Source organism: Procambarus clarkii, chromosome 12 (assembly GCF_040958095.1).
Source record: "Procambarus clarkii isolate CNS0578487 chromosome 12, FALCON_Pclarkii_2.0, whole genome shotgun sequence".
Classification (NCBI taxonomy): Eukaryota; Metazoa; Arthropoda; class Malacostraca; order Decapoda; family Cambaridae; genus Procambarus; species Procambarus clarkii.
In genome coordinates this window covers 16,026,088-16,038,908 of record NC_091161.1, presented here as the reverse complement: position 1 = coordinate 16,038,908, position 12,821 = coordinate 16,026,088, and the positions used below count along the sequence as shown (strand labels likewise).

The window sequence follows — 12,821 nt, the reverse complement described above, 5'->3', positions numbered from 1 at the left end:
TAGTGTTGACAGGTGTTGTAGAGGCGGTGTGTAGTGTTGGCAGGTGTTGTAGAGGCGGCGTGTAGTGTTGGCAGGTGTTGTAGAGGTGGCGTGTAGAGGTGGCAGGTGTTGTAGAGGTGGCGTGTAGTGTTGGCAGGTGTTGTAGAGGCGGCGTGTAGTGTTGGCAGGTGTTGTAGAGGTGGCGTGTAGTGTTGGCAGGTGTTGTAGAGGCGGCGTGTAGTGTTGGCAGGTGTTGTAGAGGTGGCGTGTAGTGTTGGTAGGTGTTGTAGAGGTGGCGTGTAGTTTTGGCAGGTGTTGTAGAGGCGGCGTGTAGTGTTGGCAGGTGTTGTAGAGGCGGCGTGTAGTGTTGGTTGGTGTTGTAGAGGCGGTGTGTAGTGTTGGCAGGTGTTGTAGAGGTGGCAGGTGTTGTAGAGGCGGCGTGTGGTGTTGGCAGGTGTTGTAGAGGCGGCGTGTGGTGTTGGTAGGTGTTGTAGAGGTGGCGTGTAGTGTTGGCAGGTGTTGTAGAGGCGGCGTGTAGTGTTGGCAGGTGTTGTAGAGGTGGCGTGTGGTGTTGGCAGGTGTTGTAGAGGTGGCGTGTAGTGTTGGTAGGTGTTGTAGAGGTGGCGTGTGGTGTTGGCAGGTGTTGTAGAGGTGGCGTGTGGTGTTGGCAGGTGTTGTAGAGGCGGCGTGTGGTGTTGGCAGGTGTTGTAGAGGTGGCGTGTAGTGTTGGTAGGTGTTGTAGAGGTGGCGTGTAGTGTTGGCAGGTGTTGTAGAGGCGGCGTGTAGTGTTGGCAGGTGTTGTAGAGGCGGCGTGTAGTGTTGGCAGGTGTTGTAGAGGCGGCGTGTAGTGTTGGTAGGTGTTGTAGAGGTGGCGTGTAGTGTTGGCAGGTGTTGTAGAGGCGGCGTGTGGTGTTGGCAGGTGTTGTAGAGGTGGCAGGTGTTGTAGAGGCGGCGTGTGGTGTTGGCAGGTGTTGTAGAGGTGGCAGGTGTTGTAGAGGTGGCGTGTAGTGTTGGCAGGTGTTGTAGAGGCGGCGTGTAGATGCAACAGAGTATTAGAGCGGCAGAATAGTTAAGTCACACAACAAGAGGCTCACAGGCCCAGCCAAAGAGAGCTGTCATTACCTTCCTGTAGAGTGGTAGTGGGGTGGTAGTGGGGTGGTGGTAGTGGGGTGGTAGTGGGGTGGTGGTAGTGGGGTGGTAGTGGGGTGGTGGTAGTGGGGTGGTGGTAGTGGGGTGGTGGTAGTGGGGTGGTAGTGGGGTGGTGGTAGTGGGGTGGTGGTAGTGGGGTGGTAGTGGGGTGGTGGTAGTGGGGTGGTGGTAGTGGGGTGGTAGTGGGGTGGTGGTAGTGGGGTGGTAGTGGGGTGGTGGTAGTGGTGGTGGTAGTGTTGTGGAGGCCTCACATTCCAGTCGTGGGCCACCCGCTGTGCCCAACTCGCCCTAGACTGGTCGCCTCCCCCCTCTCCAACCTTCCCTTCCCCCCTCCAATCCCCCCTCCCCCCCTCCAATCCCCCCCCTCCCTCCAATCACCCCTTCCCCTCCTCCTCTACCAGCCAACGCATCACCTGCGAACTTGTACCTGCGCCTCAACACGGAGTTTCCCGCGGCTCGCGGCGACCTGGCACTCACCTGGGGTTGAGTGCCAGGTGGTCAGTGCCACCTTGGGCACCGGGGGTGGGGGGGGGGGAGGAGGAGGGGGCCCAAGAGCTGGAGGTCACTGGCTCTAAGGTTAGGTCAGGTTAAGCACTACTGGAGGAGTGTTGGGGTTCCTAGGTTAGGTTAGTGGTGGTCCCCCTTCCCCCTCTCTCTCTCCCCTCTTCCCCCTCTCTCTCTCCCCCCTTCCCCCTCTCTCTCTCCCCCCTTCCCTCTCTCCCCCCTTCCCTCTCTCCCCCCTTCCCTCTCTCCCCCCTTACTCCTACTTCCCCCTTACTCCTACTTCCCCCTTACTCCTACTTCCCCCTTCCTCCTACTTCCCCCCCCCCTTACTACTCTTCCCCTGGTTTGGTCAACATACTCTTCCCCCCTCCTACCCCTCCACCCCCCCTCCTACCCCTTTACCCCCCTCCTACCCTTTTACCCCCCTCCTACCCCTCCACCCCCCTCCTACCCCTCCATCCCCCTCCTACCCCTCCACCCCCCCCCTCCTACCCCTCCACCCCCCCCCCTCCACCCCCCCCTCCACCCCCCCTCCACCCCCCCTCCACCCCCCCCCCCCTCCACCCCCCCCCCCCTCCACCCCTCTCCTACACCTCCACCCCCTCACCCCCTCCAACCCCCCCTCCTACCCCCCCTCAACAAAGCAGGCAAGCTAACCATTCTATACAGGACAGAATAGGAGTTAGGATGTAAAGTAACAGCCCCGCTCCCGTACCAGGTAAGTCAGGTACGGGCTCACCATAGACCGTGCTGCTTGGAACTCGTGTTCCCAGCACCTGAACCTAAAACAACAACAGCCATTCTATAGTGAGAGGCGCTAATGTGTGCTAACCTAATTGTACCTAATATATGGAGCTTTAGCTCTTGGACCCGCCATGTGTAGCCACCGGCTGTCTAGTGCAGTGACTCCTGATCTCTCTTCCTATCATATCTACTTTAATATGTTGTATGTGGTTCCTTGTCCTACACCCCGCTTGTTTAGTCTGTACTTAACTGGTTGTGCTTGTGGGGGGTTGAGCTATGGCTCCTTGGTCCCGCCTCCTGCCACCGTCTCAAGTTATTGATTTCCCAGCTGAAAGTATTTCATTAATACATATTATCTTGAGGTTATCTTGAGATGATTTCGGGGCTTTTTAGTGTCCCCGCGGCCCGGTCCTCGACCAGGCCTCCACCCCCAGGAAGCAGCTCGTGACAGCTGACTAACACCCAGGTACCTAATTTACTGCTAAGTCTTAGCTATATCTTACAGCTCTGAAGGGCAAGTACATGATGCAATTGTGATCTCGGGCCCAGGGGGGCGGGGGGCGGGGGGAACTGGCAAACTCCGGCAAGGTCGTTGGCAACAGCCGGGGCCGCCGCCCCCTGGATTGCTGGAAAGAAAATCTGGGAGTGTAGCGGCGGCAGCATCCGCCGCTAGACTTACGATAATAGCTTTGTTGATCACGGCCAGAGAGTTCCTCCTGCCCCCCCTGCTGCACCCCCTCCTTAGCTGGGGGGGCGGTGGTGGCGGCGGCAAGTGTAAACACGCCGGCCTGGGGGGTGTTGGGGTTGGTGGTGGGGTTGGTGGTGGGGTTGGGGTTAGTGTTGTGTGTTGGGGTTAGTGTTGTGTGTTGGGGTTGTTGGTGTTGGGGTTAGTGTTCTGTGTTGGGGTTGGTGTTGGGGTTAGTGTTGGGTTGGTGTTGGGGTTAGTGTCTTGTGTTGGGGTTAGTGTCTTGTGTTGGGGTTAGTGTCTTGTGTTGGGGTTAGTGTTCTGTGTTGGGGTTAGTGCTGGGGTTAGTGTTCTGTGTTGGGGTTAGTGTCTTGTGTTGGGGTTAGTGTCTTGTGTTGGGGTTAGTGTTCTGTGTTGGGGTTAGTGTCCTGTGTTGTGTTTTGCGTAAGTGTTTGCGTAACTGGTTCGTGAATCTGGCCCCAGGTTCGTAAGTGCTTGGGTAACTGCTTCGTGAATCTGCCCCCCTGGTTCGTAAGTGCTTGCGTAACTGCTTCGTGAATCTGGCCCCCAGGTTCGTAAGTACTTGCGTAACTGCTTCGTGAATCTGGCCCCCAGGTTCGTAAGTACTTGCGTAACTGCTTCGTGAATCTGGCCCCTGGAATATAGAACGCTTCACACGCGACTCAAAACGAATGATGTTCGAACCTTTTTCGAACAGTGCATTTGTTGGTGTGCCAAGTTCGAATCGCATCTTTGTAAATGGTTTAACCCCCCCACCCCGTATATGGAATACAAAGTTAGCCTAGCCTACCCTGGCCTGACCTAGCCTAACCTGGCCTGGCCTAGCTTAAACTAGCCTAACCTAACCTAACCTAACCTAACCTACCCTGGCCTAGCCTAGCCTAACCTAACCTAACCTACCCTGGCCTAGCCTAACCTTCATATCGATTAGAACTTGATTAAATAATATTAATTAATATAGAACAAACCTATTTGTAATACACTGTATGTTAAAGATGATGAATGAATCTGGCTGTGGGGCTTGACCGCCGCCGCATTAACGAGCCTCGCCTGAGAGAGGGTTGGTTTATGAGGACGGGCAGCTGCTGCTTGGCCAGGTGACGCTGGATATAAGGCCTAATATACCTAATTATATAATGTTGAGGGGGTAGAGTTGAACATGGTATAATAGGCGGAGTTATTGAGTGGGGCGCATTCTGGGTTGAACTGGCATTTGTGTGTTTATTTGCGAAACCTGTACATCTGTCGTCGATTTAAGCTGCGATGTTGGACTTGTTTGTGCCGCCCACCACCCGCCCATCACCGCCCGCCCACCACCGCCCGCCCGCCCACCACCACCGCCGCCGCCCACTACCCGCCCACCACCACAGCCCGCCCACCACCACCGCCCACCACCCGCCCACCGCCGCCAACAACTCGCCCACCACCACAGCCGCCCACCACCACAGCCGCCCACCACCACAGCCGCCCACCACCACAGCCGCCCACCACCACAGCCGCCCACCACCACAGCCGCCCACCACCACAGCCGCCCACCACCACAGCCGCCCACCACCACAGCCGCCCACCACCACAGCCGCCCACCACCACCCGCCCACCACCACAGCCCGCCCACCACCCGCCCACCACCACAGCCGCCCACCACCACAGCCCACCACCACAGCCGCCCACCACCACAGCCGCCCACCACCACAGCCGCCCACCACCACAGCCGCCCGCCCACTACCACCCCTGCCAATAGCGGTACGCCTGGTGTTGATACGCCCTTAACATAATGGCAAAATAAATAAGAGAGCCTAGATGCACTTTACTAAGGGGGGGGGGGATAATACACTGTGCTTCCTCCCCCCCCCCACCCCTCCCTCCTCGGCCTCTCCCCCCTTTCTTCCTCTTCCCCCCCTCGGCCCCCCCCCCTCCCTCACCCCAATCCACTCAGTAAAACATCTAAACTATTGGGACCGACTAAAGAGCCTAAATCTGTACTCCCTTGAGCGCAGGCGGGAGAGATACATAATAATTTACACGTGGAAGATATTAGAGGGGCTGGTCCCAAACCTGCACACAGAAATAACATCACATGAGACCAGGAGGCATGGCAGGATGTGCAGAATACCCCCGTTGAAGAGCAGAGGTGCAACAGGTACTCTGAGAGAGAACTATCAACATCAGAGGCCCGAGACTGTTCAACACGCTTCCACTACACATAAGGGGCATAACTGGCCGACCCCTCACAGTGTTCAAGAGAGAACTATCAACATCAGAGGCCCGAGACTGTTCAACACGCTTCCACTACACATAAGCGACATAACTGGCCGACCCCTCACAGTGTTCAAGAGAGAACTATCAACATCAGAGGCCCGAGACTGTTCAACACGCTTCCGCTACACATAAGGGACATAACTGACCGACCCCTCACAGTGTTCAAGAGAGAACTATCAACATCAGAGGCCCGAGACTGTTCAACACGCTTCCACTACACATAAGGGACATAACTGGCCGACCCCTCACAGTGTTCAAGAGAGAACTATCAACATCAGAGGCCCGAGACTGTTCAACACGCTTCCACTACACATAAGGGACATAACTGGCCGACCCCTCACAGTGTTCAAGAGAGAACTATCAACATCAGAGGCCCGAGACTGTTCAACACGCTTCCACTACACATAAGGGACATAACTGGCCGACCCCTCACAGTGTTCAAGAGAGAACTATCAACATCAGAGGCCCGAGACTGTTCAACACGCTTCCACTACACATAAGGGACATAACTGGTCGACCCCTCACAGTGTTCAAGAGAGAACTATCAACATCAGAGGCCCGAGACTGTTCAACACGCTTCCGCTACACATAAGGGACATAACTGGCCGACCCCTCACAGTGTTCAAGAGAGAACTATCAACATCAGAGGCCCGAAACTGTTCAACACGCTTCCACTACACATAAGGGACATAACTGGCCGACCCCTCACAGTGTTCAAGAGAGAACTATCAACATCAGAGGCCCGAGACTGTTCAACACGCTTCCACTACACATAAGGGACATAACTGGCCGACCCCTCACAGTGTTCAAGAGAGAACTATCAACATCAGAGGCCCGAAACTGTTCAACACGCTTCCACTACACATAAGGGACATAACTGGCCGACCCCTCACAGTGTTCAAGAGAGAACTATCAACATCAGAGGCCCGAGACTGTTCAACACGCTTCCACTACACATAAGGGACATAACTGGTCGACCCCTCACAGTGTTCAAGAGAGAACTATCAACATCAGAGGCCCGAGACTGTTCAACACGCTTCCGCTACACATAAGGGACATAACTGACCGACCCCTCACAGTGTTCAAGAGAGAACTATCAACATCAGAGGCCCGAGACTGTTCAACACGCTTCCACTACACATAAGGGACATAACTGGCCGACCCCTCACAGTGTTCAAGAGAGAACTATCAACATCAGAGGCCCGAGACTGTTCAACACGCTTCCACTACACATAAGGGACATAACTGGCCGACCCCTCACAGTGTTCAAGAGAGAACTATCAACATCAGAGGCTCGAGACTGTTCAACACGCTTCCGCTACGCATAAGGGACATAACTGGCCGACCCCTCACAGTGTTCAAGAGAGAACTAGATAAACACCTCCAAAGAATACCTGATCAACCAGGCTGTGACTAATACATCAGGCTGCGAGCAGCCGCGTCCAACAGCCTGGTTGACCAGCCCAGCAACCAGGAGGCCTGGTCGACGACCGGGCCGCGGGGGTCGCTAAGCCCCGAAACCATCTCAAGGTAACCTCAAGGTAAGGCTTGCCCCCCTCCCCCTCCTATCCTTCCTTGACCTCTTCAACGCACTTTACCTGGCCCCCTCTCCCCCCCCCCTCCATCACTCTCCCCCCTCCCCCCCCTCCATCACTCTCCCCCCTCCCCCCCTCCATCACTCTCCCCCCTCCCCCCCCTCCATCACTCTCCCCCACTCCCCCCCTCCATCACTCTCCCCCACTCCCCCCCCTCCATCACTCTCCCCCACTCCCCCCCCTCCATCACTCTCCCCCCTCCCCCCCCTCTCCATCACTCTCCCCCCTCCCCCCCCCCCTCCATCACTCCCCCCCCTCCATCACTCTCCCCCCCTCCATCACTCCCCCCCCCCTCCCCCCCCCTCCATCACTCTCCCCCTCCATCACTCTCCCCCCCTCCCCCCCTCCATCACTCTCCCCCCCTCCCCCCCCTCCATCACTCTCCCCCCCCTCCATCACTCTCCCCCCCCCTCCCCCCCTCCATCACTCTCCCCCTTCCCTCCCCCCTCCCCCCCCACACACACACACACACACACACACCGAACAAGCAGCCGTGACTGTGATTGGTGAGTTAGGCACCGCGTGGGATTTCCTCCAGCAGGCAATGGTTGCCACTCGACGCCAACGTATTGGAGTTTTGTTCCCCACAAGACATTACAAAGTTAGCGTGGCCCGTAAAGAGGAATTTAAGCAAGTGCCTCCCGGTGCGATAATGTAATTTTGCTCCGGGGTGCCCCGAGCTCTGAGATACCTCCGCCATCATGAATTTTTGAAGCGAGGGATCGGCAGTGTGCGGGCCCCCCTGGGCCCCCCTGCTGTGTGGGGGCCCGCTCTCCTGGCTCCCTCTTTCCTCTTCATGCTGATGTCGTGACTTGTAGTGCAGGTGGTGTTGGACTTGTTGCCGGGGGGGGGGGTGCAGGTGTTGTTGGACTTGTTGCCGGGGGGTGCAGGTGTTGCTGGGGGTATTGTTGGACGTGTTGCCGGGGTGCAGGTGTTGTTGGACTTGATGACATGGGTGTAGGTGTTGTTGGACTTGTTGCTGGGGGGTGCAGGTGTTGTTGGACTTGTTGCTGGGGATGCAGGTGTTGTTGGACTTGTTGCTGGGGGTGCAGGTGTTGCTGGGGGTATTGTTGGACTTGTTGCTGGGGTGCAGGTGTTGTTGGACTTGATGACATGGGTGTAGGTGTTGTTGGACTTGTTGCTGGGGGTGCAGGTGTCGTTGGACTTGTTGCTGGGGGAGTGCAGGTGGTGTTGGACTTGTTGCTGGGGTGCAGGTGTTGTTGGACTTGTTGCTGGGGGTGCAGTTGTTGCTGGGGGTGCAGGTGTCGTTGGACTTGTTGCTGGGAGGTGCAGGTGGTGTTGGTCTTGTTGCCGGGGGTGCAGGTGTTGTTGGACTTGATGCCTTGGGTGCAGATGTTGTTGGACTTGATGACTTGGGTGCAGGTGTTGTTGGACTTGTTGCTGGGGTGCAGGTGTTGTTGGACTTGTTACGGGGGTGCAGATGTTGTTGGACTTGTTACGGGGGTGCAGGTGTTGTTGGACTTTGTTGCTGGGGGTGTTGCTGGGGTGCAGTTGTTGGACTTGTTGCTGGGGTGTGCAGGTGTTGTTGGACTTGTTATTGGGTGCAAGTGTTGTTGGACTTGTTGCTGGGGGTGTTGTTGGACTTGTTGCTGGGGGTGTTGTTGGACTTGTTGCTGGGGTTGTTGTTGAACTTGTTACTGGGGGTGTTGTTGGACTTGTTGCTGGGGGTGCAGGTGTTGAAGGACTGGTGTTGGACTTGTTAATCAGGTGCTGGTCATTTAGTTCCGAGACACTTTGCGGGACGTGTTTACGGGAGAGAACCATCTTAGATGGCGGAGGAGTTCTGTTCTCTTTCTATATATTTCCTCAAACTCCACATATATAACCATTGTGAAAAATCTTATTGTGAAAATGGTATTGCTTCAACCCCTCCCACCCCGCCCCCTCCTGGAGCGGCCCCACAGCGTCGCGGAACTGGTTGGGCCGTAAAACAGATAGTGGCAGCTACTAAGGATTGGGCGCTACTTTTCCCGGCCTCAGTATTACTCCATAGCTTGGTACTGTGTGTGTTGTGTGTGTGTGTGTGTGTGTGTGTGTGTGTGTGTGTGTGTGTGTGTGTGTGTGTGTGTGTGTGTGTGTGTGTGTGTGTGTGTGTATGAGCTTCATACCGTGTGTGGATGTGTGTGTACTCACCTAGTTGTGCTTGCGGGGGTTGAGCTCTGGTTCTTTGGTCCCACCTCTCAACTGTCAATCAACAGGTGTACAGATTCCTGAGCCTATTGGGCTCTATCATATCTACACTTGAAACTGTGTATGGAGTCAGCCTCCACCACATCACTGCCTAATGCATTCCATTTGTCAACCACTCTGACACTGAAAAAGTTCTTTCTAACGTCCCTGTGGCTCATTTGGGCACTCAGCTTCCACCTATGTAAACGTCAGCCAGAAAAATGATAGGATGGATTACGAGAACTTTCAAATCCAGGGATCCCATCACAATGGTTGTACTCTTCAAGTCACTTGTGTTGTCCCGTCTCGAGTACTGCTCAGTACTCACTTCCCCCTTCAGAGCAGGAGAGATTGCTGAAATAGAGGGAATACAGAGAACATATACGGCACGCATAGACGCGATAAAGCACCTAAATTATTGGGATCGTCTCAAGTATGGAGTATACTCCAGTAATCATCCCAGCCTCCAAAAATGAGGGTATGAGTATAATAGGCCTAGGATAACTTAGGCCTAAATTATTGTTAATGGTTTCCTCGCCAGCAAAAGTCAATGACAGTTGTTGGGTAATTAGGGATCAGTGTGCGAAAATAAGCGCTGTGTTACTGGTGGTCGTGTCCATCCTCTGGGGCTGGACGGTAGAGCCACGGCCTCGCTTCGTGCAGGTCGGTGTTCAATCCCCGACCGTCCAAGGGGGGCTGGGCACCATTCCTTCGGTCCCATCCCCCCAAAAAAAACTTATCCTGACCCCTCCCCAGTGCTATATAGTCGAAAATACTTGGCCCTTTCTCCCGATAGTTCCGTTCGATCGAGGAAGAGAAGATTCGAACCGTTCGATTCGATTCGAACTTCCGTTCGAACTTAGAAGATTCGAACTTCCGTTCTATCGAGGAAGAGATATTCTCCTTGGCTGTGTAAGGGGGCACAACTACTTGAGTCCTCGTTGGCTCCCCCCCCCTCCCCCCCATATACCTTGAGGTTACCTTGAGGTGCTTCCGGGGCTTAGCGTCCCCGCGGCCCGGTCGTCGACCAGGCCTCCTGGTTGCTTCCTCCGTCTTCTTCCAAATCTCCGTTATCGTGCGCTTATCAACTCTCTGATTTCCATTCTCCGTTTGCTCTTGAACCTCCATTCGGTTGCCTTCCCCGGTGGAGGTGTGGAGGGAGGGGGGTGGCGTCGCCTGCAGGTGTGTGTGGGGGTGGGGGGGGAGAGGGGGTGGCGTCGCCTGCAGGTGTGGTAGTGGTAGTGGTGGTGGTGGAGTGTGGTAGAGGTCCCAGGGGGCGTCAGGTCCTGAGGCTGAGCGCTCTGCTCCATTACCCACAATCATATGCAGCGGCCGAGTTGGCAGCCATTTCCAGATGACAATGGCTCCCCGGAGTCGGCAACCGCTGCTGCTGCTGCTGCTAGCAGGGTGCTCTCTCTCTGCTGCTGCTGCTAGCAGGGTGCTCTCTGCTGCTGCTGCTGGCAGGGTGCTCTCTCTGCTGCTGCTGCTAGCAGGGTGCTCTCTCTGCTGCTGCTGCTGCTGGTGCTGGCAGGGTGCTCTCTCTGCTGCTGCTGCTGCTAGCAGGGTGCTCTCTCTCTTCTGCTGGCAGGGTGCTCTCTCTGCTGCTGCTGCTGCTGGCAGGGTGCTCTCTCTGCTGCTGCTGCTAGCTGGGTGCTCTCTCTCTGCTCCTGCTGCTGCTAGCAGGGTGCTCTCTGCTGCTGCTGCTGCTGCTAGCAGGGTGCTCTCTGCTGCTGCTGCTGCTGACACCAGTGTGGCTGAGGCTTCTGCTGACACTGCTTTACCTGAAGGCGGTTTTGAGAGTCTTAGCGAAGGCCCGGGCCGGGCCAAGCCTTCGCTATGTTAGTTAACCGATAAGTTGATCGGTTAAGGTAGTGCTTGGAGCGGCCGCTGAGGCCTCCTAAAGCTATACACAACAGGCTAGTTGATCGAGCACTTGCTGTAGGAACCTCCTGAACTGTCTGATATTTCCACTTATGGTTTGTTGATGTTTCCTCTATTTATCCACCTGTGTGTGTGTGTGTGTGTGTGTGTGTGTGTGTGTGTGGGTGTGTGTGTGTGTGTGTGTGTGTGTGTGTGTGTGTGTGTGTGTGTGTGTGTGTGTGTGTGTACTTACCTAATTGTGCTTGCGGGGGTTGAGCTCTGGCTCTTTGGTCCCGCCTCTCAACCGTCAGTCAACAGGTGTGCAGGTTCCTGAGAAACCTCTGTGTGTGTGTGTGTGTGTGTGTACTCACCTAGTTGTACTCACCTAGTTGTGCTTGCGGGGGTTGAGCTTTGGCTCTTTGGTCCCGCCTCTCAACCGTCAGTCAACAGGTGTACAGGTTCCTGAGCCTATTGGGCTCTATCATATCTACACTTGAAACTGTGTATGGAGTCAGCCTCCACCACATCACTTCCTAATGCATTCCATCCGTTAACTACTGACACTGAACAAATTCTTTCTAACGTCTCTGTGGCTCATCTGGGTACTAAGTTTCCACCTGTGTCCCCTTGTTCGTGTATGTGTATATGTGTGTGTGTGTGTGTGTGTGTGTGTGTGTGTGTGTGTGTGTGTGTGTGTGTGTGTGTGTGTGTGTGTGTGTGTGTGTACACCTTTCCAGAGAGTACATTGAGTTGTAAACTAATGGTGATATAGTTTTCTGTCGAGAACGCCTTGGTCAGAAAAATGTATACTATCACGCGTATATCAGCATATATGCATGCGTATACATGAATACTGTGAAGCATTCACGTATACACACTCCCACGCTTTCACAGTGATGTGGTGGAGGCTGACTCCATACACAGTTTCAAGTGTAGATATGATAGAGCCCAATAGGCTCAGGAACCTGTACACCTGTTGATTGACAGTTGAGAGGCGGGACCAAAGAGCCAGAGCTCAACCCCCGCAAGCACAACTAGGTGAGTACAACTAGGTGAGTACACAAACACACACACACACACACACACACACACACACACACACACACACACACACACACACACAAACAGAGGTTTCTCATGAACCTGTACATTAGTTGATTAGCGGAGGCGGGACCAAAGAGCCAGAGCTCAACCCCCGCAAACACAATTAGATGAGTACACATGTGTTGATGGTCTGTTTAAGTCTGGGGTGTGTGTGTGGGGGGGGGGCGGGGGGGGGGGGTCTGTATATCATCTTAGAATTATGTATTGTGGGGCTTGGGTTCCATGAGTAGATACGGTGAGTGGGTACTCATGGTGAGTCTTAAGAGAGGGGGTAGGGGGTTAGGAGGGGGGGGGGTTGTGGAGGGTTGAGAGGGGGCGATGCGATGGGGTAGGTGTGGGGGAGAGGGGTGGGGGGGGAGGGAACTATCAGGTTGAATCACCAGGCCACTAAGCCAATATAGCACTTGGATGGTGCCCAACCACTTGTAAACGGTCGGGGATTGAACGCCGACCTGCATGAAGCGAGATAGAGAGGGAGGTGTCTCTCTCTCTCTCTCTCAATGTATTATCCTTTGCAGATGATAACAAAAATCCTCATGCAAATTGGCACTGTAGAAGACAGTGCAAAACCTGGAGGCAGATATTAATAAAGTCTGCGATTGGGCAACAGAAAATAACATGTTTAACGGTGACAAGTTGCAGGTACTGAGGTATGGTGCAAACGAGGAAGTTAAACGAAACACACGGGACAGGACGCCATCAGACCTACTCATAGAAGGAAAGCAACATGT

At 54.9% G+C, this 12,821-nt stretch overlaps 2 protein-coding genes across 33 annotated transcripts in view; both read left to right on the top strand.

Annotated features, from left to right (window-relative positions):
* LOC123772853 (uncharacterized) overlaps positions 1 to 12,821 on the top strand; it is a 603,147-nt gene that overhangs the window by 170,501 nt on the left and 419,825 nt on the right. The window lies entirely within an intron of this gene.
* exd (PBX homeobox extradenticle) overlaps positions 1 to 12,821 on the top strand; it is a 734,009-nt gene that overhangs the window by 415,573 nt on the left and 305,615 nt on the right. The gene's annotated exons all lie outside the window — the stretch shown is intronic.